At 41.5% G+C, this 25,859-nt stretch overlaps 1 long non-coding RNA gene across 2 annotated transcripts in view; it reads right to left on the minus strand.

Moving 5' to 3' along the window:
• Nucleotides 1–25,859, minus strand: part of LOC138262032 (uncharacterized) — a 1,156,543-nt gene that overhangs the window by 907,787 nt on the left and 222,897 nt on the right. For both annotated transcript variants that reach the window (XR_011199189.1, XR_011199190.1), the window contains exon 2: nucleotides 1,821–2,025. This is a non-coding gene — a long non-coding RNA (uncharacterized lncRNA). The remainder of the gene's footprint in view (nucleotides 1–1,820; nucleotides 2,026–25,859) is intronic.

Here is a 25,859-nt window from a genome sequence, read left to right on the forward strand (position 1 = left end):
ATGTCAGAAGACTCCACTAATGAGGCCAATAATGAGGCGAGTACATAGCTTTCATTTTGAGTGATGTATCACCTTCAAATTGTATTCCTGCATCATAAACCCTATCTGGAGGTTTTACATGTCCATCCAGCATCTCGACCAGTATGTATTCTCTAGTGTAAACAATTTTGCAAATCACCATCAGGAAGCAAATTACAGTTCTTTCAAAAATATAATTCCATACTCAACAATTCTCTTTGTGTGTATTTCAAATATGCTATTTGAAACAAAGAGGACTATGATTAGTTTTTTTTTTGTCAGCATAATTTTCTACTCTTACTTAGTATTTTTAAACTTGACTCAACACAGTGTTGCCCCCAAGCTCAACATAACTCTTTTCTCTTCTCCACTTTTTGCTGCATTGTTCCCCTTCCCACTATTCCAGTGTATTTAGGCCCTGATTTAAGAAAGGTGGTGCTGCACCGTGGTAGTTAGGGAACTAGCATCAAAACTTTTTACCCTAGTTCGGAGCTTTTCAGGATTAGCGTCAGAAAATTTGACGCTAATCCTTCTAAGCCCATTGAGGCCCATTAAAAACAGTGGCATGCCTCCTTTTAACGCCTGCTCTGATCGTGACACAAATAAATCTTTTAGATCTCTTAGCCCCACTAATGCCCCCCCTGCATACATTATGCCTGGCGCATGCATAATGTAATGCAAAGGGTTACAAAGTGGCGCAATGCATGCATTGCACCACTTTGTAAATTCGATGCAGCGATTTTGGCCTCATTAGGTCATGTGAGTGTTAAAAAAATGAAGCTAATGTGGGCAAAGAGCCGCTAGGGGCTCTTAAATCTGCCTCTGCACCAAGTGCAGTGCCACTTTCCTTGCACCCCTTGGCGCCCCCAAACATCACCATGTGTGCACCCTGTCTAACATATGGTGCACCATGACAGTAATTGTTGGAACTATCGTCAACATTTTTCATGCTAGTTCCAAACTTTGCATGATTAGCGTCAAATATTTTAACGCACATCCTGCAAAGCCCTTTGAGGCCCATTATAAACAATGGTGTGCCTCCTCTTAACGTCTGCTCTGAGCAGGTGTTAAAAGTGCCCAAAAAAATGACGCAATGAAATGTCTTAGATTTCTTTGCATCATTTTTTCAGCCCCACTAATGAGCGAAAGCCTCCTTTGCATATATTATGCCTGGGGCAGGCATAATGTAGCGCAAAGGGTTAAAAAGTGGCGCAATGCATGCAGTGCGCCACTTTGTCAATTTGGTGCGGTGATTTTGGCCTCGCTGGGCCACATTAGCGTCAGAAAATTACGCTAATGTGACGCAAGGAGGCGCCAGGGGCTCTTAAATCCACCCCTTAGTTTTATCCAGCCCCACCACTTTGATGCTCATACAACAATTAATAGCTTCTTATCCTCCACCAGTATCAATGCTCTAATGCTTGCCTTCTCATGATAAAGCATTGTGTAATTACCCATGAGAAAATCCTTTATGTTCCTTCTTCTGCTTCTCACCACAGTCGTGCTGCTTTGTGCCTAAAACACTAATCTTCTTCCACTGGCATTTCCAAAACTACTAAAGCTGACTAAAAGATGCCGATAGAGTGTGATTACAGAAAAACCATATCAGTGTTAAAGTAAAGAATCAAATTAAAACATACAAAATTGAAGAAAATGCATATGCCTTTATACGCTCAAAAGCTTTCTCTGCCGAGGTACATCTAACATGAACATTGGTCACCAGAGTTTAAAGTTGCATCATGGGATGCATTTGAATAATATGCACATTAAAATACCTATTCTGTCTTAATATTCATACTTACAATTAATGGTAGTCCCATTCCATCAAACTGCTGGGTTCAGAGTTTCTGGGAGGAATTTCAGGCACCAACTGTGAGGATGTGGAATGCTAAGAAGACAAGAGTCATGCTGTTTCACTGCTGCAGATTGTGTCCTAGGCCTTAGGCAGGGAGGAATCAGTTCCTTGAAGTTGCTACAGTGGTCTGTGTAAGAAGAGATGCCATTACCCTGCAGTAGAGAATAGAAAAATCAGCACCAATAATAATTCGGGATACCTTAATTGAATGGAAATAATTGACAAACTATTGTCTTGCCCCAGCAACTAGAGCAATAACGCTATATTTTGCAGTATATTGGAGACAACAATGCAAAGAGATGGATGTGACACAGGAACAAAGTGTAGGGTTACAATTCTTGTGAATTTTTTCAATAAGTCACACCTTACCCATTCATGTCATCAACAAAAACAGCTCATAATAGCACATATATAACATCTGTTTACTAACACAAAAGAGATCAAATTTCAGATTTATGAAAATAAAGAGACTCCTCCTGACTATGAAGAATTTACATATCAACTGGTAAGCATTATCCACTCAGAAGATATGAAGTAGTAACTTTTTGGTATGGGTGTATGTGGATAGATAGATAGATAAATATCTATATATCTTGTAAAATTTATAAGCATAGGATGAGCACAGTGCTATCCACTCGAGCTGGAAAAGTGACAGAGAAGAATTTTTCCATTTTAGCATCCAAGACTTCAGGTAATGGCTTAGCTAGCTATCCATGCCCACTTAAGCCAACCTTGATCAGTAAAACCAACTTACAATACGTGCTTCACTCTCATTAGAGCGTGTTAAAGAAGCATAGCTTTGTCCAGACATAAGTAGCCACCAATTATAGGGTAAAACCAAACATTCATAAGGTAGTGCTATTAATCCAAAGCCTAATACTGTATGCAGGCAATGCTCTGCAGGCAACCCCACCTGGCACAGTGAAGTTGGGTGCTGGAACTGGCCATCATCCAGGGGTCAACCCCTACTACACACATTAAAAAGCCATACACAGTGGGGATTGGTTGCTTGCAGTGGGTTAGACACAGGGCTGGGATGCAGGCTAGACTCCTAGACCAACCCCATTTATTTATAGACAAAGGTTGTGTGCAGCCAGGTTAGGGAATCAAGTGTGTTGTAAAAAATACACTGAAATTCATGAAAAACATTATGGTTCTGGCTCAGACACATTAAACCACTGAAATTCGGCTGTTCACAGTGCACACAGAAAAAAAAGATACAGGCTAGCAAGAGTAAAACATGGAGGGGGTTATGTTTTCGAAGGTATGCATGTATGCACAGTGAACCATAAATGGCGAGTTTTGGTGGTTTTATGCTTTTGATCCAGAACCACAACTCAATTTTAAACTAGAATTTTCAGTTGATTATGCATCACTTTCTCCCCTAGACATAATACAAAGGTTAATGGAGACAAAGCAGTCACCCTGTAAAGCAGTGGTTCTTAACATTTTTGCATTCCTTCGACTCCCCACTTAATCATTAATGGAACTGAGGGACCTCCACTGAATTGTTATTGGAATCTGCGGAACCCCACTACTTCCATTACTGGAAGCTAGGGACCCTGGCCTAAGCTTTTTTGATGATTTGAACAGCAAAACGATACAAAATACAGAAACAAGAATTCATCAAATGCACAAATGATTAAATATTTTATTTGAATCACAAAAATATTTTAAAAACTAAATTGAAATTATAATAACAAGGTTGAAGTGTTGTATAGCCATTTTAGTGATGTTTCTTGCCATATTATTTTAGCAACTAGGACTGCTGCTCGTGTCCTTTAACCTAGTAACATTTTATTCTGCTTGATTTTATTATTTCAGAATCTGACACATTTGTGGTGTTATTTTCTTTTCTTTTATCTAGTTGTTCTTTTGCCTAGGAAAGCATTGCGTTTCTTAGCAAGACATTCTTTTCATTTTGGGTTTTCCTCAAGGCTGCAGCGAGATAGGATTAACGGTATGGCACAAATGGTACACCGCGGCTCTAACGTTCACAGAAACACACAAATCCTTATGTAGGGACATTTTCTCAGAACATCAGCTGTTTTAATATAAAACACTTTCTTCCTGTCCCATGCACATTAAAGGGAGGTTCCAGCCAGACGACCACAACCCCATGCTGATTGATTTAGTTGCAGCTGCTTGCTGAGACTACAGGTTCCATGACCTACATGGGAATGGTGTCTCTATAGACAACAGACTTCCTTGCTACTGTCATATAGGGGATGGTGTCTTCCCAGGGAAGAATTCTGAAGGTCAGATTAGGGCTTATCATGCTGTGCTCTAACATAGTTTAGGTACGAATTACATATATTGCGCATATTGACAGTATGGTGGGACTTTTCCCGTGTTTCAATTTTATTGTCACCACTTTGGTTCTATTATGGTTCATCATTCTAATTATTGCATTTCATGCCATTGTACCTAAGACACAGCTGATTCAATAATCTTATTGAACCATTTTCTGCCTCTGTTTGTCTTTGTATGCGTGAGACTGATGTAACTGAGACAAAAGGGTGACATCAGATCAACCACAATTTCCCTGAGAAGTCATCTTATCATGCGCCTGGTTGCCACAAATCATCCCTGCCCTTGGGCAGAGATGAGGCCCTGCTAGCTGTCCAGAAATGGATTAGGCTGACATTTGTCACATGGTGTGGGATTGGACTAAGTTACCCACAATTCCAGTGATGCTGCCACCCAAATCCAGCAGCCTCATTAGGATAATGAGAGCCAACGCAACAGAAGCATTTCTAGATTCAAATGAGGCCACTCATTGTCCATACTATGTTCTGTTGGACGCCCTTGCATTGCTTCCACAAACCAATCTGAGGATACTACCTTAATTTTCAGCCTCCAGTGTCAAATAAATTTACATTTACATAAGCTTTTTTTTAAATATGTGTTTTTTATTTATATACAGTATATTATATTTTTAATAATATTTCATTTGTAAGCAGTTGCAGATTACCAGTGAAGGTTTCGTGGACCCCCAGGGCTTACTGGACCACAGGTTTAGAGCCACTGCTCTTAAAACTCTTAAAACTTCAAGTTGGTAGAACACATAACGCTTAAATTCCCAGTTTGCAAAGACAAAATACTCTGGATGGTGAAAGCAATCCAAATATAATCTGTAGGAAGGTGTGCATTTGGCAAAACATGCTATGAAAAGGCATCTTGTATATACCCTGGAAATCATGTTTTATCTTTGAAATTGATAGGCAGTGATTCATTTTAGATGAATCCAAAAATCTGAACTGTATCAATCTCTTACTGACATTCATATGGAGCTACATAGTTGATCTGTTAATATCGATGATAGTCTATATCAATGCCTCTGCCCTGCCATTTTGAAAGGGTAAGTTAAAAAGTGTCCTTATAACAAAAGAAAAGGTTTATTGGGAAGCATGAATACAGACCACACAATACTAACGAATGAAATAGGTAACAGAGTGACTTCTCTAAAACAAGGCCATATTTGAACACTGTCTCTCGAGCCTTCATGAAATATTTGTGGTCACACAACAATAAAAATACACTGCACACTAGACCACATACCCCTTTATATTCCAGCTAAACTGAGAAACAACCAGTTCCTGCCAGCACCACTTCCACATCTATGACACAGTTGACAATGTATGATGAAGATGGGCCAAATCAAAATTGTAAGCATCTACTTCAGTAGGATGTTCCAAGATAAGATAGAGACCAATATGGAACTTCTATTTTATTCTAATTTACTCGTGGCATCCCCTTTAACAATGCCATCTCATTTCTACATCAGCACCCTTGTAAACGTATCATATTTCAACTAAAACTATGTAATTTTTAAGGTCAATCACTTTTTCCTTACTGCCAGAGATCCAGCATCTTGTATCCTAATTTTAAAGCTTCTTCTCCCTATCTTTTCAGCACCCTGTGATTGCCCTCAACCAACATAATGAGAGGTAGGGAATATCAACATGACATGACTAACAGGAAAATAGTACCTTTCCACATCTACTCACGTTGGTGGCATGTAGAGGTTACTAACAAGACAACAAAATAATACACATGTGCACAACTCTTCCCTGTTCACCCCACTTCACAAGGAAGTTTATTCACTCTCTTTACCTCGGTTCATTGTTGGCTTTTCTCCCAATATTTTTACCCCACTTACACCTAGTTGTCTACAATCTGTTGACCAGCCATGTATCTCTACCCTGTCCTCCTTTGGACCTCTACACTTCGAGTAGATGTCTCTGCTCCTGGTGTTGGCTTGGGGTTTTGTTTCGCTATCCTTCTCCTCACTGCACAGTCAGTGACTGCTTATTCTCCAATCTGCTGCTAGAGCCAGACCCTTTCTAAATATCTTCTGCGGCTCATGAACATTTTATTTTCAAAGATTGTGAATCCCTTAATAAATATGCTACTATATGTTTATTTCCAAAGCACCTTCCTGGCTATATCTATAGTGGTTCATGAATCCAACACCCCCAGTCTTCAGAAGCACTGATGTCCAGACTCCTTGTCTAAGAATTTGTAGATCTCCTACGTTACTTCCTTCAGTCATACATTATGCTAATTAGAATTCATATTACTGAAGCTCTTCACTTCTGCCATTGGTCAATTTTTGCCACATTCTTGGTATCTGTGCTATGATGTTTATCGAGCACAATCATGTCTGGCAGTAACTTACATAACAGGGTGAGTGATCTATGATCTATTCCAGTGTATGATATCATTATATTGACTTCCTTTCTGGATCATTCTAGGAGTTTATAAAAATCAGGAGGCTTTTCCCCCTAAACAAAACTTTCTAGAACGTCTTCCCTACTTTCCCATCTATACAATGTTGCTTGCAGGTAATAGATTTGATTGATTATAATGGTGGAATGAGTTTTGAAAAGAACACTTAATGCAGCCATTCACCATAAAGGAAAATACATAGAGAATATGGGTAACAGTGAATCCCTTGGTGTTTTGTTTACAAAGGGGTTCAGAGTGAGACTGGAGCAAAGCTTGTGTTGTCTCTTATGTCACTCAGAGACCAAGGTGAACAAACAAATGTTATTTACTTTTTACCAACCTGTAACATATTTATGTGGTCCTCACAATCATATGCCCCTGCATTCCACTGCAATGCTGGCACAGGGGAGTAATGGAGGAGCCATTACTACATACACAATATGGCGTCAACTCCAGACCATGCCCCCGTCACCATCTTTGCTTCCCTTCCCATGCCAAACTGTGTTCACTGCTCTTCAGTGTTCCAGGGAAGCCTGACAGAACTGTGTCATTGCAGAGAATACTCATATTAAGAATCTGGTATTCACACTAGTGGGTCGCAGTGAGACCCATACGCAGTTCTGCTTTGCTAAAAATCAATAACAACAGGAATTCCAACATGATCCTGTCTTTTATTGTGTCAGTTTGGGTTTTGAGGCTCACTGTCATGTTATTGACCAGGTGACCCCTTTAAGAGCGTTAGTGTATTTTGACTCAGTGTGAGTCCTTGAAGCAGTGTTCCTGGTTGACTGTCCATGTGTTTCCAGACATGTTGTGCTTTCTTGCCTTCCTTTGAGCTTCACAGATTACCTGAAGCGAATATTCCTTCTAGAACATGTATCCTGATTAGTAAGATCTGTTGAGCATTGCGTTCTTGTTTTCTGAAGCAGCACCGTTAAGCACTTCACCCGTTCCTTGAGCTAGAACAGTTTAGCAGAGCATTTTTGCGTGAAATTGTTTTAACGATGCACCCATTTCTTGAGCTAGCATTGTTTTACATTGTGTGTGTTTCTTTTGCATACAGTGAGTTTTCAATTTGAAGTTCTTACTACCTTTTTCATGATTTCATTGTTCCTGTTCCGAGCTTCTTTGTGCACCATGTTTTCTTGATTCTCTGGGTCAGACAATGGGAAGGGTTTCTAACTAAATGTATCTAGTAATCAATTTTAACACAAAATTACCATGGATCCCTCAAGTGGAACTGGATAAGAGAAAAGGCACATGTGCTGGTGTAGGAATCAATAATTTTATTAAACATATGAAAAATTCAGTTAAAGAATATTTGAATATTGACATTGGGAGTACTGTATACTGTGAAAAATGTATCCAATTGACCATGCTGGAGGCAAATTCCCTGAAAAAATCATCAGTGTCAAAAATTTGGTCTCTAGTTGGCCGAGGTTTGAACCTGTCCACGTAGGGACCAGAATCCTAGTCACAGTAAGTCAGATGCACAACCTAAATTAACCTGTGCACACCCTCTGGTAGCTTGGGACTGAGCAGGCAGGCTTAACTTAGAAGGCAATATGGAAGGTATCTGCGTAACACTTATTTAAGGTAAACAGTGGAAGACGCCACAAAAAGACAACTCCAGATTAGTAAAATAGATAATATTTATCTGATTAAAACAAGACCAAAAATGCAAAAATCAGTAGAAGTCGTGATATGAATTGTTAAAGATTAAGGCCTAGATTTAAGAGGCCCTAGCACCATCTGACGACACATTAGCGTAATTTCTTTTTTAACGCTAACGTGGCGTTAGATGGACAAAAACACTGTGCCATACTTACAAAGTGACGCAATGCTTGCATTGCGTCACTTTGTAACCCCTTGTGCCATATTATGCCTGTGCCAGGCAGAATGTATGCAAGGGGGGTGTTCCCCCATTAGGGGGGCTGAAAAAATGGCGCATAGAAATCTAAGAGGTTTCTTTGCGTCATTTTTATTAGCATTTTTAACGCCAACTCAGAGCAGGCATTAAAAGGAGGCTCCCATTGTTTTCAATAGGCCTCTGGGTGTTTTGCAGTATTAGCATCAAACTTTTTTACGCTAATTCTGCAAAGCGCCGAACTAGCATCAAACATTTTGACGCTAGTTCCCTAACTACCGCCATGGTGCGCTATATATTAAATACAGCTTACACATGGTGGCATTGGGGGGGGCTAAGGGGCACAAGAAAAGTGGACATGTGTACACACGCCTATGCACACATGTCCAGGCTGATCATAGGAGACTACTGTGTGCGCAGCCTTAGGGGGGGAACTGCTTTAGAGTGCAGGTTCACTTCCATTCGACCTACAGAGACCAGTGATGTATCCAAAATGGGGTGTAACCTGTGCAAGAAAATCAATTCTGCTAGTTCCACAAAGATATCTCAGGATCAAGCCTCGGCCCTTTCTCACCCTGCTGTGCCAGGTTAATTACATTTCTCCCCAGCAGCAGGAACAAAGGCCTACGCATTCAAAGAGAACAATTAACAGTGCTTCACTCAACTGCTGAGCAGGAAAGGGATGGGACCAAGGGATCTGTAACAATCAGCTGCCACACTGTTCCAGGGATGGGCCTGTCCAAACCGACTGAACAAAGGAGTGATCCCAGACCTCTATAGCCAACACAGGAGGGGGCTTTGGTGAGAAAGGCCCTTACAATGATGTCAGAGAGGGGCAGAGCTGAGGCCCATAGTGAAGACATGACTAGTAACTCCTGGATGACGCCATCTTGATCTGTCCGAGTATGCTGTGAAGGAGAATTGGGATGGGATGGAGTGTCACGATCTGCACGTCTCTTACCACTGTAGGCTGCAGAACTCGGAAGAACGCCTGGTTTCTTACTGGTTCTAGATTGGCCCAAATAAGGATAATTAGACAATATCTAATCTTCTGTGGATAGCAAGGGGGTCGTCCAAGCTAGAGTGGGGCCAGACAAGGCACTGATTAAATAACCCACCTTGGTCTTGTCAGAAGAAAATTGGAAGAGTCGAAAGTCAAAGAAGACCTTCAATGAGTCAAGAAATTCCATTACTTTATGAGTATCTCCAGAATATCGTGGTGTTGAGATAGACACAGGAAGTATATCAATGGGCAGAGTAACCAAAGCTTGCCGTAGTGCGGTGTTTTTAGCACGTTGCTGCAATTCCTGGGCTTGTTGTTGCATGTATGAAGCATGGATCGTGCACTCTCTACAACATCTTCAGGTGGTTCCTCCATGGTTCTGGAGCAATGCTGATTCCTTTGGCGTTGCAATCTGTCACAAACTGCATGTCTCTTACCGCTGTAGGCTGCAGTACTCGGAAGAATGCCAGTTTTTTTTACTGGTTCTGGATTGGCCAAAATAAGGGTGACCCCTTCCAGTAGCCACTGTGCTGCTGACTAGAAAACGCCAAGGCAGACCGTGGTTGTCACATGGAGAGGTGAAGTAGCACTCTAGGATTGGCCAGGGGTGCCTGGCTTCTAGAACCTTCCACTCCCCTTTAAAAACTCTTGCACAAGGGGGAAGACTATCTCTTGGTTGGTGATTTTCTGCTCTGCGCTGGTGGACCTTGGGCTGCCATGGGCAAGTGGAAGAAGGAATCCCCTGATGCTCAGAAATGTTTAAGACTTCCCCAGTTGACCCCCAGACCAGTGGGTCCCCCTAAGGGCCAGTGAGACTGGTCCTCTTCCATCCCTCCAAAGACCAGTTGTGGAAAAGCCTTGGATTTCTGCACCCAAAGACAATGAACAGCAGGACGCCTGGCACAAGGAGCCATGAGAATCAGCTCCCTGCAGGTTACACCACTTTAGAGGTGAAGGGGTCTGGAGTTTGCCACCAGAAGTAACATGACCTCATCATCATCCAGATCTGCTGAAAAGGGCCTGAGTTATGGCGTCTTAAAGTCTGGTTACCTTTGACCCTTTGGATAATGGAGCACATGGTGCTCTGCTGCCCTTTTCTGAAATTACCCCTGGCGTAAGTCAGGGCATGCTGTGTTATCCAATTTTTCAAGCAAGGGAACATGTGTGGGGCCCTTCCCCAGATTCTCTACATCTCCCAGGGACCCATTTCCTGGGTGTAATTATGAAGGAGGAGACCGGGACCCTATGTCTGGATACCGAAGACCAGAAGTGAAGAGGTTGTGCCATACCACTCCCCACCAGTAGCGGTGGGCCTGCCATGATCCTCATGCCTGTGTCTGGGGGTAAAGGGAAGCCACTGCAAGAGATGAGATTACTGCCTGCAGCAGAGGGCAGGGAAGGAGGTGCTATTGGCTCCTCCAGCTACACCCTGAGGTGCAGGACGTGCAGAAGCTGTCAGTGCAGTGAGGCGCGTGCTCCCTCAACTGCTCACAACATTGTGGAGGCGTGGGGGTGCCCAGGTGGGACCAGGCACCCCCCCCCCAAAAAAAATGAAGGCAAAGAAAGGTGTGCAGCGTGAGGCTCTGATCTAAAGAAAAACATCAGCGGCTCTACCCAGCACAGTGGGAGAGCCGCTCATACAATATTCACTGCTGCAGGCTGGAGTGCCAAATAATGCCCCAAGGGGCTTTTGAATTTGCATGATTTTGTTTACTTGTGCTGGTTCCAGGGTGACAGGGGCACCACCAAAGTGATAAAGGAAACATGGGGAGCTACAGGAGTGCAGCAGCTCCCCCCAAAGAATATTACAAAGGACTGACACTATGTTTGCAGGCTCATAGAAACCAGACCCCTCTGTAATTTTACTGAATTTTTTAAAGCAATGCCAAGGCTGGAGGTTTGGCTCTACAAATGGGAGTGCAACCTCATCTAGGGGCTTATGTTTTATGGCTGCATTTATTGTGGCTTGAAGATGTTCTAAGAAGGCGCATGTTACACAGTGCCCTCTAGGGGCTAAACCTATAGTTGCATGTTATATGATCAGAGTGTGATGCTCTATTCGGGCTGTTTTTATGATTGCATTTTTATGGTTAGAAAGTATACAAAAAGCAAGCAGACACATGTTATGCTCATTTTTAAATGCTTTATTGATAGAATAAGATTGACCGTAATTACTGCTCAAGGGGTAATAGGCTTTAAAACTAATAAGTGTATTTGCAAGTGATTTTTATTGATGATTGCATTTACGTACAACATGATGATGTCGTTAACATGTGGTTTGTTGATCTTGAACCTTTGATCAAGCCAAAAGACTTACCTTATATTCCCCCTTTAGGGGGTCAAAAGTGATGAGGCATAGTGATCTATGGTATTTTACATCTGCCAATGTATATATTTGTAAACTAACATGTATTATTTAATAGTGTGTGTGTAATAAATGTACCTTTCCCTTTTCTAAAGAAAAGCACTGACTCGACAATCATTTATTGAGTGTTATTATTGCATACCAGTGAATGGTGATTACTTGAACATTCAACCTCCTCTTAGTATGCCTTGGACTGATCTGTTTTGCTAACCTCAGAGAGTCAAGTGCGACAATAGAGTTTTTGGTTCCCAGTGATGGGAATTTGTGGTCCTATTACTTGTGCAGCCACCACAACAAATAACCTACTCTTCCACAACTGGACCCATGGAAAGAGTTGCCAGCCTGGGTGGTACAAGTCATGGCTTTAAGAAACATTTTATATCATCGCTAAAGTTATTTGCTTAGCAGAGCCAGCCCTTGCATGTCTGACAGACCTATGGAACTTAAGCATACAGTATCTGCTTGGTTTCAGTCAGATCATTTACAGTAGCATGGTAAGAATGCCATGGGCCCTAGTGCCAGAAAGAAAGGTAAATTACCCATTTGACTGGTGTTGTATTTGAAAATACAGAATTGTCAGGGTTGATTGGGCCCCTTGAGGTGCTAGACCCCAATGCACTGCACCTGATGCACCAATGGTAGCCATGCCCCTGGGGTTCACCTGGTGTTCCTGAGTGGTACACCCCACATCCATTTAAGCATTTAAGTATTATTTTTCTTGACTTATGTTTTGTGGCCTAGATTTCAATTATTCTTTGCAATAGTAGTCTTAATCCTTAAGAATCAGTATTTATATCCTTGTAACGCACAGTAATTGGGATGCGTCAAAAATAATGATGCACGGGGGCCGCAGAGGAGGAGATGCATTGCAAAAATAAGGCACTACATTGGATTTTCAGGCGCGGCACAGACGATGCGTTGTTTCTTTCCACGCTGCAGGGTGATGCGTCAATTTCTAGGAGCGCAGCCTTGGATCCTCACTGCGATGCAGGTATGTTCTGACCCCCATGCACGATGCATTGAAAATCCTTGAAACGCTGGGAAGAAGGACCCAGTGCTGCATCAATCCGGTAGGTGATGCAACAAATTTTCAGCCGCACTGGGATTTTCTTCTCTGGGGTGAAGTCTTTGTCGCCCTGAGACTTCAGAACTGGAGGCAAGCTCAATCCAAGCCCTTGGAGAGCATTTGTGGGTAAGGCAGAGTCTTTCCAGCAGAGTTAGAGGCCAGCAGGCAGCAGGGCACCAAGCATGGCAGCAGTCCTTCTCAGCAAAGCAGTCCAGATGAGTCCTTTGGGCAGCCAGGCTGTCCCTCTCACAGAGTCCAGGTGTAGATCTAGAAGTATCAGATTTGGTGGAGTCAATGACTTGGTATATATACCCAAAAAGACGTTTGAAGGGGGTCTTCAAAGAGTGGCTTTGAAGTGCACAAGTTCCCCTTTCAGACCAGTCCTGTCTTCCAGGATTCCTGTGTGGGGTTATCATTCCTTTGTGTGATGGCAGGCCACTGGCCTTTGAAGTGTAGGAGAGAGCCCCTCCACCCTTTCTGCCCACGGAGACCCATTCAGTATGCAGATGATTACAGATGTGACTGAGTGTCCTGTGTTTATGGCTGTCTGGTTGGAATGCACAAGGGGAGCTGTCAACCAGCAAAGACCAGATGTGGATTGGAGACAGGCTGCAAGGCACAGATGGCAGTAAGTGTAGAGAAATGCCCACTTTCTAAAAGTGATATTTCTAGGATATTAATATGAAATCCAACTTCACCAGTAAGCAGGATTTTCTAACACCATTCTGGCCATACTAAACATGACAGGGCTATTCCTTCCAGATCAGAATATACCAGTTAAATGTATATGAGGGCTATTGTGTGTTTTTCACTACCAGGACATGTAAAACACATAAGTACATGTCCTGCCTTTTACTTACAGAGCATCCTGTCCTATGGGTTACCTAGGGCCTACCTTAGGGGTGACTTGTATGTAGAAAAAAGGGGAGCTTAAGGCTTGGCAAGCAGTTGTAAATGCCAAGTCAAAGTGGCAGTGAAACTGCACACCCAGGCCTTGCAATGACAGGCCTGAGACATGGTTAAGGGGCTACATATGTGGGTGCACAACCAGTGCTGCAGGCCCACTAGTAGTATTAATTTACAGACCCAGGGAACCTCTAATGCACTTTACTAGGGTCTTACAAGTAAATTAAATATGCCAGTTGGGTAGGAATCAATGTTACCATGTTTAGGGAAGAGAACACATGCACGTTGGCACTGGTCAGCAGTGGTAAAGTGTGCAGAGTCCTATAAACAGCAAAAACAGGGTCAGAAAAATAAAGGGTGGAAGGCAAAAGGTTTGGGGTGACCCTTCAGAGAGAGCCATTTTCAACAGTCCCTCTTTACCTATAAAGTCTTGTGTGAACTTGATAAGAAGTCATGTGTCGATATTTTCTCCTGGTTTTTTACTTGTTACAGACCCTTGGCAACACCCTGGCATTCATCCTCCGTGTTCCCCTCTCATTTCCAGCTCTATTGTTGTCTGTACAAAAGTGCCTCCTGCCAAACGGCTAAAGTTTGAACTGACACTGAAGGCTTTCCTTTCCTTTTAGAGCTCATGGTGGTTTATCTGTAATTATGCATCCCACATAAAGGAAATGTTATGCTCATTTTAAATGTTTTATTGATAGAATAATATTGACACTAATAATATAATGCACCTTCTCTCTTCTAGAGATCATTCCAATAGACCAAGGAGCATCTCTTGGGACCACGTCAATGCCTTTTGAATACACAGACAGCTAACTAACCCTCCAGCCTCTGACAAGTGTTGAGGGAACTTCATCTGATCCACAACCTGTTCCATTTCATGTTGATAAGGGGAGGGATATCTGACAAGCACAAGTAACACTGTCTATCCATGCTCCTGGTGTCTATGTCCTACTTCCTCACATTCTAACAGATTGTGTTCCTTTCTTCTCTCGTTTACCAGATCTGTGTCTACATCCACTACAGTGCTTCCTCACACTGAATCCTGGGTCTGTGGCCCTAAATCTTTATCTCCAGCCTCTAGCTAGAATGCCCTCCTCTTATTAAACATACTAAAGTCTGTTATGATGAAGCCTCTACACCCATATTTCATTCCTACCTCTCCGTTCAGGATAAGACACATTTGTCTCATGTGCAAATCACATGCCTATCTAAGATGTCTTGTAAGACCTGTCAACCATTGGGTGGTCGTCCCTTAAACGTTTTGCCTTCCTCCTCCGTTTTTGCTGATCTTGTTTTTGCTGACCAGTGCTAAAGTGCATGTGCTCCCTCCTTAAAACATTGTACAATTCATTTAACCCCAATTAGCTTATGTATATTACTTATAAGTCTAGTAAAGTGGTATGACATGTACCCAGAGTCTGTAAATTAAATACTACTAGTGGGTCTGCAGCACTGATTGTGACACCCACTTAAGTAGCCCTTTAAAAATGTTGCACGCTTGTCATGTGCAGCCTGTGTGTGCAATTTTAACTGTCATTTCAACCTAGCAAAATAAACCTTTTGCCAGACCCAAACCTTCCTTTTTAATACATATAAGAGTTAGGCCCTGTGTAGCCCACTGGGCAGAGTGCAGTGTAAGTAAAAAGTTGGACATGCACTTTTAAGTTTCATGTGGCCTGGTAGTGAAAGACTCTTACATTCATTTTCCCTACTGTAAGGCGATCCTCTCCCACAGGATAATATTGGAGCAACCTTATTACACTTAATAAGCCGTAATTTCCAAATGGGATCATCTTTGGTGTCTTTGGAATTGTAATGAAAAAGTCTAACTTATTGCGAAGTTGGATTTTAAATTACAATTTTGATAATGCCACATTTAGAAAGTCAGCTTTTCCCTGCCTTACCCATTTAGTGCCAGTAGCCTTCCTCTGGGTCTCGTCACTGATTGCAGCTGACAGTTGGGCTTTGTTTATTCTTCCTAGACATCCACACACAATAGAGAGTATAGGTGTGCCTGGATGGCCCATCTCTGGCAGGATGGGAGGTTGGAGCTGAATACAGCCCTACTTACACTTGAATTTGCTGCATCATGCCTCCACACAAAGGGCTGCATAGCCCCGGGAAAGCAAGATGCCTGGGTACTTCAAAGAGAAACCTCAAGAAGCTTCTTCCCACTTCAATGGCACAACTGGTTATAAATACTGGACCTCAAACACAAACTCTTGAGTACACTTCTGGACCTGTGCATAATCTAACAGGAAGTAGGACTGCTGTGCTGCTGAGTGGACTGCCACTCTGCTGGACTGTTGCTTTGAAGGACTGCTGCCCTCTGTCAGGTTGAGAAGGACCGGACCTGCATCTGTGGAACCTAGGACCCCAAAGTGACTCCAAGGGCTAGTTGGCTTTCCTCCTGACCAGAACCTCAGGGACAGAAGGCTCCAACAGCCTTGAACACAGGACCTGGACTGTGCTGTCTGTGAGTTTACCATTCCAAGTAGTGCCACCTCAGTCCTGGACGCTTGAAAGTGTAACTTTAATGCTACTAGTGGGCCTGCAGCAGTGATTGTGCCACCCACTTAGGCAGCCTATTAAATATGTCAAAGGCCTGGTATTGCAGGCTGTGTGTGCAATTGTAAACTGCTATTTCAACCTAGCAGAATACATCTTTTGCCAGACCGAAATCTTCCTTTTTAATGCATATGTCATCCTTAGGGTAGGACTTAAATAGCCTATAGGGCAGAGAGCACTGAATTTAAAATGTTGGACATGTACTTTTAACGTTTTTTGTGTCCTGGTAGTAAAAAAAGACTCTTACATTTGTTATTTCACTATTGCATGGGCCTTGTCTCCCATAGGATAACACTGGGTTACCTAATGACCTTTAATAAGTAATAACTTTCAATTAGGAGCAGGTAAGAATTCCAGTTTTCTAAAGAATTGTAATTTAGAGCCATCTTTAATGGTAAAGTTAGATTTTAGGTCACAATGCTGAAAATGACACTTTTAGTAAGTTGACATTTTCTTGTCCCAGCCATATGATGTCTTCTGATTGTATCCTGGGTCACATGGCTAGGTGTAGCTGGCAGTTGGTCTTTGTGTATTGTGCTCAGACAGTGAGACAAAGGGAAGATAGATGTTGGCAGGATGGGCCATCGCTGACTTGAGGAGAGGGAGTTTCTGTCACCTATCACACTTCCACATCACCAAGGCTCTGCCTGAGCACACTCACAAAGGGTTTTACACTAGCCTATTGTTACCCAAGACAATCCAAGCACCCCTGAGGGAGGAACCTCCAGAACATTCTCCTTCTTCAAAGGGGGCACCAGGTATAAACATTGGACCCTTAGACCTATTTCTTCAGTAGACCTCTGAGCCTGTAGAAGGCTCAAAAGGAGTGCTGTGCGGCTCTGCCAGAAGGACTGCTACTCTGTTGCCCTGATGCCTTAGTAAGAAGGGCCGGTCCTGCATTCTGATCCCAAGAGCACCAGAGTAGCACTAAGGGCCAGTGGGATTGCCTTCTAATCAGTAGCTTCAGGGGCAGGGTAGACTCCAACCACGTTGAACCCAGCACCTGGACTCAGTCTGCTGTGAGTCTTGTTCCCAAGAGGTGCTTCCCCAGTCCTGGATCCTTGGAAGGGGACCAAAAGGTGCTCTGCCAGGCCAGCTGTGGTCCTGTGACCAGAACAATGCAGCACAATGCATCTCCTCACAGCTCTGCTATGAAACTGCTGTTACGCGGTGTATCCCCAACACAGGACTTCACATCGCAGCCTGCAGTCTCCTTAGAACTGCTGCTGTGCAACACATCCTCAACACAGGACTTTGCATTGCAAGCCCTTCGTCGATGCCATAATCCAGGATGATACAGGACCTCACAACGCAGCCTCAAAGCTCCTCAGAATTACTGCTGCACAACACATTATTGAAGTGGGATCTTGCAACGCTCCACAACCAGGATTTAAGGTACTCTTTTTCAGACGACCTAACTTGATCCCTGCAACCTCCATCGGGGTCAGCCTGAACTCATGACATTGTCCAGGAAGGACTCAACCAGATAACCACAGTTAGCAATTTGTCTTTAGGCACTATTTTCACTTAAATCTTTAAAAGTGCATATCTCTGGTTTTACTGATTGGATTTTTATCCTTTTTGTGTCAAATATTTTATTATATTTTACTCTATTTTTCTAAATTGGTGTGGGATTTTTCTCGTGTTGTGTTTTTACTTTATTACTGTTTGAAGTGCTACATAAATACGTAACACATTGCCTCTAAATTAAGCCTGACTGCTTTTGTGCCAAGCTACCAGGCAGTTAAGCAGTAGTTAATTTGAGGTTTGCTTGTGTTTCATCATTGAAGAGATTGCGGTTTCGGCTTGAGTAGTGTCTCACCTCCCTCAACCAGTAACACAAATTCCAACACTAACTCATTACATTTTCTAGTCACCTTCTTTCCAGAAGCAATGTGTATCCTACTATTTTTGATTATCTTTTGTTATGTTTTCTATTTCTTGTCCCTTCAGATTACCCTTGATCGATCCTTAGAACAACTGCCTAGTCATTCTCATCCTCCTTTCTCTGGCACTCCGCCTCTTCTGTGTATTGTGTTTTCTATATTAAATTTAATTCCATTTTCCAATAAATTAAACAGCCAGTAATTAGCACTGCAGCCAACATGTGTTTCAGGTGTTCTTTATTGTTAGGCAGATTAGGAAGATTGTAATACGCATTTTTACGTTGTATATTATTCTTGTCTCCACTAATTTGTGCATAGTGCCGTCTGCTCTATTGTGACAAGTATTGAAACTTTGTAAATATGAACTACCAATACATAACTGCAGAAAAGTGAGGCTTTCTATGCTTATTGTTGATCTACACAGGGTTGCTCTACTCAGTGAGTCCTGAAGGGCAGAGAACATGTGCAGTTGTGTTAGGGCGGTTCTAATGTGTCTGTGGAAGTAATGTGTCTGTATTGCTCATTCTTGCGGGTCGGGTTAGTAGTGATTGGCAGGACAGATATCAGAGGCACCAGGGAGGCGAGTAACTAATGCATTGTTCGATCTACGTGTGAAAGGACAATTCACAGGATTTGTCTCTTATAAGATGGGTTTGATTCTGCATAAGTCTCTGACATGGAAAAGGTTGTTTGAGTTGTTTAATTTACTTACATATTTTTTTTAATTTCATTTTTCGTTTTATCTTTGCTCATGTACAGTTGCCCAAAAAGTAATGAAGCTTAATTACCAGTTTTGAATCCTTATAAAATTGTATCATGCACCTATACAGCATAGTTCAACAAACTGACTATGTCAATTTTATGTGCTTAGTAATTACAATTCTGCACAATTGCCTAATGTACCAGATTGGCCAGACTTGTATTACACGTGCGAAAGAGCAAGCATAGATTCAAAGCTTGTTCTCATTCTTAGTGTATCTTTCATCTCATTGCAGCAGACACATAACCTGGAGCCACATGTACAAATCTTTTTGAGGTCGCAAATGGACCGATTTGCAGAATCGGCCCATTTGCAAATGTAAAAAGGTATTTTGACATGTGCCAAACCCAAATTGTGATTCAGTAACCTGTTATTGAATCGCAATTTGGGTTTGCAATTTGGTATTAGGAAGGGCCGTGTTCAAGTCATCCTTTCCTAATACCAAATCACAGTGGTATGTGTGAATGTTTTGTGACTGAAATGTAGTCACAAACTTTTGCATTTTACCATCAATTTCAAATTTGTGGTAACCTGTTCACAAATGGACCCCTTCCCCTTTGTGAATGTTGAAAAAAGCATTTTTTAAGAGCTAACAGTGGTCCCAAGGACCACTGCCTACTCTTAAAAAATAAAATCTTTTCACTTTAAGGAAAATGGGGTACATTAAAAAAAAAGCTTGCTTTATTTAAAAGCTATCACAGACATGGTGGTCTGCTGAGCACAGGAGGCCACCATCCCTGTGAGTTTTGTGATTCCCAATGGGTCGCAAAGCAAGACCTACCTCATTAATATTTATGAGGTAGGTCTATTTGCGACCCACTGGGATTCGCAAATGAAACTCATAAGAGTTTTATACATTTGAAATAGAGATTTCCTAATTGTGGTGCACAGGACATTGCAAATAGGAACTCACTATTTCAAATTTTTGTACATGTGGCCCCTAGCTTTTTGGAAAACATGACATGGAAGACAGGCAAACCTTTGCAGTGTGGCCACTGCTAGGCTTTATGTTCTTTTAATCTGGTAGATATTGTGGAATTACCCAAAGGTTGTCATTGTCACATATTTGTATTAGAAAACACAAACTGCCAGCCTAGTGCTTGTAAACATCTGGAGTGTTTATCATTGGCTGTCTGCAGAGAGCTTTTGTCATCATCCAAGATACATATACAGAAAAAGGCTTTTAGACAACCCCTATCAGCCGTTGATTACTGTGGTTCAGCAAGCTTTATGCCTAGGCTCAAAAGGCTGTCCATCAGTGCTGGTTATCAGCTCACAGAACTTTATGGATGTGGAAATCTGAAAAGTAATGCTGCCTCTCACTCAGGCACACATACAAAGCCTGGCTGCCTCCAAACCACACTGCTACCCTGCTTCTTTCCAGTAGTAACAGTCCATGCTTTTTCTGTTGGCAGCACTCCCCATCTGTCCCGAGTTCCTTTTTGAGGGTTCGGCAGCTACATCGTGATACTGGGCTGCTTATTTCTCATTTGCATGCTCAGGCTTACTTTATTTTTACTTTACCATCCTAAACAGCCATTGGCGATGTTGAAATGGTAAACTAAACAAATTCAAATGCTAGTCAGTGCATTCAAACGACAAGCATGCACATGAATTGCAATGCAGACAGACAAAAGCATTACAACACGCCTGCACATGGAAGCCATCTTGGAATGGGGTTTCTCATCATTGCAAAATGGCCTTCATTTCTGTGCATGCAAGCACATTTATCATGTTACATGAGTGCCAATGCAAACAAGCATTGGTAAAGCTAGTAGTTTGGATTTCGAATTTAGAAAGTGAGACCAACTGGCTTTGCCAATGCCTGTTTAGTCATTCAGGTAGTGCTCTTGCTAACCCAAGAATACCATTGTTTGATGGAAATAATTAAAATGTTTTACAATTGATTAAAGCACTTGCAAATAGAGTTTTGTCATTTACCAATGGTGTAAATACCAGTTATTGCGATTTTATCATTAAGTTTTAGTCAATGTATCATTCTTAGATGAATGAAACATTGTAGTTGGAAGCAGATCTCAGCTAATGTAGGAGTTGCACACTCATCCTATTTCACAAACCTTTCCATGAAGAAATCCAGGAGTCACACCTTTATAGGGGATACATTACACAGAGGCAAGATATCATAACCAGAGGACTACTTTTAATCCATTGTATTGTTCTGTATAATAAAATGGCCATATTTTTTCACACAAGTTGGTGCATCATTACATCAGATGGCAAATATCATTTACATTAGAGATGATGTTGTTTCATCTCTGTCTAATTGGATCTTTAAAGCAGAGATTGGAAAAGGAACAGCTGGATCATGCTATCCGTCTAGCACATATATGCAATATAGAGAGTCACATTAGTGAACAGAAATCTTACACATCATAACTCTTCCTAAGCACTATAATAGACTCTTCTGTACGGCAATATGCTATTTATTTGAAATTCCATATATTATATCCAGGAGCGTTAGGTAATACAAATATTCCTTCAGCCCAGAGACGCCTCAATTATAGCAAAGTTGATTAAAGCTATCACATAAGACACAGATGTGTTAATAAGTACCAGCATTTTGATAGATTCAGTCAGAACAACAGTAAAGCCTTTCAAAAAGTGTAAGCAAGTCTTTAATTTGTTGACAGAATTTACAAACAAGTAGCAACCATGTACAAAGTGTCACAATTTAGGTCCAAGTATCGAAAGTAGCCTCACTCAAACAGCTGGAGTGAGGAAATGAGTAATACAATTTAAATATGGTATATTAATTCACAAGTCTAGGTTAGTATTTTCTTTAAAACAAATGCATTGTGTACTACATCTGCCACTCAGTTATTCAAATAACAAGATATCCAGCTTATACATGAGTTGAAGAGACTTCAGGCTCATTGGACAGCAGCAGTCGAGTAAAATTCTGGATTTTTCCAATGGGGTATTAGGCCATTTGCAACAGGGATTTATATAGTACTTCTTCTTGCTAGCCATATAGATACATCTGGAAAGTCTCCAACCAACCTTTTATGGAAAATTTCAGGGGAGCATCAAAAGATGCTCTGCCTACACAATTTAAGATGTGTCCAAAACCATTGGTCACCTGGCTTACTCAGATACCTCCATTCTCTCTGCAGTCAACTGTTCTGCTATATGATGGAGGTATAGGTGTACTTTAATAAAGAATTATGCTAATGAGATCATTTTTTAATATAGTCAAGTGATTTGCCTCAGAAATTTCGGAAAATTAATAAAATGTCAGAAACCTCTAATACGATTTTTATGAGATAAATATTTAGCTATAGGAATGTATTCCTACTATCCAACTTAAAGTACATTCCAACTAACCCGTTCGATACCTTAGCGTTATTTTCAAACTCAATAAGTATGGATCATGGTTCAGTATTGTACTTAACCGTGTAGCCAAGGGTGGCTCCTTTGCAATGGCAAAGGACCGTCACCCCTCTGGCTAAGCCAGGAGCTGAAAGATAAAACAATATTTTATTATTGTTTATCTTTCAGCTGCTAGCTCAGTCAGTCAGCATGCAAAGGCAGGGACAGGTTGGGCCACGGGAGGTGGGAGGGGGGAAGGAGGAGAGAGTGCACCTAAGTGCACATGTGTGTTTGGCCTGCCGTCTCAGGTCAACCAAACACACATGCGCACTTAGGTTTCTCCAGCCCGGCTGTGTTTAACAGCCGAGCTGGAAAAACTGCACAGACCCCTGGGTTGTGTCTGAGCAGCAGTCTAAGCCGCTTAGACCAATCCTGATGCTGCTTTCATGCTAGGTTTATCATGAAAGCAGCGCCAGGATTGCTGGGAAGCCTATGCTGGTGTCCCAGAGAATGCTGGGACACCACATTGAGGGAAGAGGAGCAACACGACAGGAGGCGGCGACGGCAAAAGGTACGCTTAAAAAAAAACATTTTAGTCCCCCTGTACCTGTCCCTATAACCCTCCACCCCACCCCTTGAGATTTGCAGTTGCTGCAGCTGTGTGTGACCTCATATATGCAGATTGTAATTTTGGTATTTCAGTAAGTGAACAGGTTTATGTATACATTTAGCTTACTTTTGAGAATTAATGTTTACATAATGAATCACTATAAACAAATTGATAATGGACGCCCTGACTTCTGCCTCTTTTTACTATCGCCTTTATTTAAAAGCAGTCAATTAGTGTAAATTGTTGCCAATGGGAATGAATCTAGCAAATTACCAAGATAAATGAACGATGTTTGAAGGCCTTCTAGCTCGCTAGATCAAAGATCATTTTTGGCATCTAGGAACAATGAAACTACTGACGGGTCTGAGTCTTGCAAAGTAACTCCTAATGTTACTATGGGCCAGATGTATGAACCATTTTACCAGTCGCAAACTGCCCATAGGGCTATTTGCAACCAGTAAAATGCATTTTGCCACGTACAAAAGGCAAAATGCGATTCAGTAACGTGTTTCCGGATCACGGACCAGATATAGAAAGGATTTTTGGATTTGCAAACGGTCCGATTCGCAACATTTTTGCATGTACAGACCCCATTTTGCAATTCGGTATTCTATTACCGAATCATAAAATGGTTTTGGGAGTCGCTGTTAGAAAGGGGTGTGCCAAAGGCGTCCCTTCCTAATAGTGAGTCGCACTCGTATGTGTGAATGTTTCGCAACCGGAATTTGGTAGCAAAACATTCACAGATTACCAGCAGCTTCAAGTTGGTGGTAGCCATTCGCAAACGGGAAGGTGTTAGCAAGGGACCTCTTCCTTTTTGTGAATAGGGACGCAAAACTTTTTTTCAGAGCAGGTAGTGGTCTCATGGACCACTGCCTACTCTGAAAATATGAAAAGAAAACTTTTCAGTTTTTTTTTTGTAAAGCATCCCATCTACCTTTAAGGAAAACTGGCTGCATTAGGGGAAAAAAAATGCTTTATTTAAAAAGCAGTCACAGACATGGTGGTCTTTTGTCCCCAGCAGGCCTCCAACCATATGAGTGTGGCCATTCCAAAGGGGGTCACAAATTTCATTTTACCTCATGAATATTAATGAGGTGAGTCTTTGTGACCCCATTGGGAATCTCTAACAGTGTGCTTAACACTGTTGCATATTTTGTTTTGCAACTCACAATTTGCGATTCTTAAACAGATTGCAAATTGCAAGTCACAAAACAAAAATTCGTACATCTGGCCCCGCATTTTGCTCTTCCGATTCGGTATAAGAAGAGGGGCATGTTTAGGGCTTCTCTTCTTAAAACCGAATAGCACTAGCATGTATGAATGTTTTGTGACCGTGAATGCAGTCGCAAAACATTTGCAGTTACCACCAACTTCAAGTTGGTGGTAACCATTCGCAAACAGGAAGGGATCCCCAATGGACCCTTTGTGAATGGGGGTGCAAAACTTTTTTCAGAGCAGGCAGTGGTCCAATGGACCACTGCCTACTCTGAAAAAAATTAAAAGAAAACTTTTCATGTTATTTTTGTAATGCATCCCATTTTGCTTTAGAGAAAATGGGATGCATTAGACAAAAAAAACACTGCTTTATTTAAAAAGCAGTCACAGACATGGTGGTCTGCTGGTGGGCTGCTCTCCCCTCATGAATACTGATGAGGTAGGTAATTTGGACACCCATTGGGAATCGCAAACATGTGCTTAACACTGTTGTACATTTTGTTTTGCAACTCGCAATTTGCGATTCCCAAAAGGATTGCAAATTGCGAGTCGCAAAATGAAATGTCATATATCTGTCCCTATGTCTTGTAGTTCACCCATTTATAAAACTATGGGCCTGATTTAGAACTTGGTGGATGTGTTACTACGTCACAACGGTGACGGATATCCTCTCTGCCAAAATCTAAATCCCATTATATTCTATAAGATTTAGATTTCAGTGGACAGGATATCAGTCACTGTTGTGATGGATTAACTCGTCCGCAGAGTTCGAAATCAGGCCCTATGTTGTTACTTTGTAACAGTCATATTTATTACTGAATTATGCATGATTGTAAGGAATCTTCAGAATACTTTACTCTATGCACTCAGGAACGAAACAAGCTGATTGTGCTCAGAACTGATTATATCACATTATTTAAAGGAACTAGCTCCATGGATATGCTACATTAAGTTTTGTCTTTAATAGTCCCACAATCATGAGTTTAGCCCCTCTGTCCAAAAAGGGGTACATTTTGATTTAATGATTTTTATATTAGGCATGCAATGTCCAAAGTCTAATCCATAGCAACATAAATGCTAATCATCATGTGGAAACAAAAGATAATGTAAAGAAATACCCAGAATACTGGACTAAAAACATAGTATGAAAATGTCTTCAATATGAAATTAAATTTCAAGAAATGCATGGGTTAGGTTTAAAATCACTGACTTCCAACAAAGAAAATTCCCATGACGTGTTGATATTTACTCTAAACAAAAAAATGCGTACTATTTTCAGCACTTTGTAATTATCAATTTGTAACGCAAGTAGAACCATACAATTGGAATACAGTGGAGAAAGGAAAAACAGTGATCTCACTTGATACTAAGAATCAAAGCATGGAAAATTACTGTTTTATTCTCAAAAGAAAACGAAGCCTTAGAGTGAACCACGTGTTTCAAATTATTTTTCTGGGTGTGCCTGCTTAATGTATAATGCTTAAATAGAGACTTTTTGGAATGTGTTTCTATTTTTGTCTTAAAATTTAAATTGTAGGAATGCATAAATTAGCGTCTCCTCCATGCTGACTGTGGCAAAGTTGAGACTGGTCAACCCTCTGAAATGATACAAAAATGTGGAAAGACAGTTTTTGTACCAAGCTGAAACTGACAGAAAGTGCAGGTTTGGA

The sequence above is a fragment of the Pleurodeles waltl genome, chromosome 10 (genome assembly GCF_031143425.1).
Source record: "Pleurodeles waltl isolate 20211129_DDA chromosome 10, aPleWal1.hap1.20221129, whole genome shotgun sequence".
Taxonomy (NCBI): domain Eukaryota; kingdom Metazoa; phylum Chordata; class Amphibia; order Caudata; family Salamandridae; genus Pleurodeles; species Pleurodeles waltl.